We start from the raw sequence: 995 nt of genomic DNA, 5'->3' as shown, positions 1-995 counted from the left end.
CTGTCCATCCCCATCCCTCGGCGCTCGCTGTAGGACAAACCCTGGCCCCAAATCCCTCCAGGGTCGGTCCCTGCGTGGATCCAACCCCAAAAACCTCAGGCGGTGACGCCGCCCCCGAAGCCGAGGGACATCCACGCTCCTGGAATTTCTCATCCACAACAACAACGCGTCACGGGAGCGGGAGCAGCGCCGGGAGAGGCGGCTCTGCCCCGGCCCAGGAGCCCCGGGCCAGGGCGGGGCGGCTCCAGGCTCCGGCCCCGCTTTCCTGTTTGCGCTGCCCGCAGCTCCCGCACCCCTGGAACCGGCAGGGACCTTCCCGGCTCCGCCTGTGCTTGGGAACGGCTTCCCTGGATACGGCGGGATCAAAGGGAGCCGGCCCGGGAGGAATCCCGAGGATGCCGCGGGGACTGCGGCCCGGCCCGGCCCGGTTCTGCTGGAGAGCGCTTCCCTCGGCTCCGGAAAACAGGGAATGCCTTGGGATCGGGGCATCCTAAAGCTCCTCCAATGGCAGCAATCCCACCGAACCAGGCTGCTCCAAGGCCTGTCCAGCCTGGCCTGGGACAGATCCCATCATAAAAATATCCTCAACCGGTAATCCCAAAAAAATCACCCATCACAAAAATATCCTCAACCGGTGATCCCAAAAAAGAAAAATCCCGGGAATTCTGCGGTGCCTGGATCAGGGAATGCCCCAGCCCAGGCTGTCCCCTCGGCCTTTTCCAGGAGAGCGGGAGCTGGAGGCAGCGGGAGCTGGATTTGCTTTTGTTTGCCCTGGGATAAATCCTGGAATTGCTGGGATCGGAAGGGATTTTAAAGCTCATCTCATCCCGCAGGGGACGCCCCGTGGGGCCCACGAGGAGCAAATCCACGTGGATAAATCCCGTGTGGATAAATCCCGTGTGGATAAATCCCATGTGGATAAATCCCATGTGGATAAATCCTGCATGGATAAATCCCGTGTGGATAAATCCTGCATGGATAAATCCCATGTGGAT

This window comes from Parus major, unplaced genomic scaffold (assembly GCF_001522545.3).
Source record: "Parus major isolate Abel unplaced genomic scaffold, Parus_major1.1 Scaffold273, whole genome shotgun sequence".
NCBI classification, from domain to species: Eukaryota; Metazoa; Chordata; class Aves; order Passeriformes; family Paridae; genus Parus; species Parus major.
The sequence above is the reverse complement of the archived record's forward strand: the minus strand, read 5'-3'. Positions refer to the sequence as shown.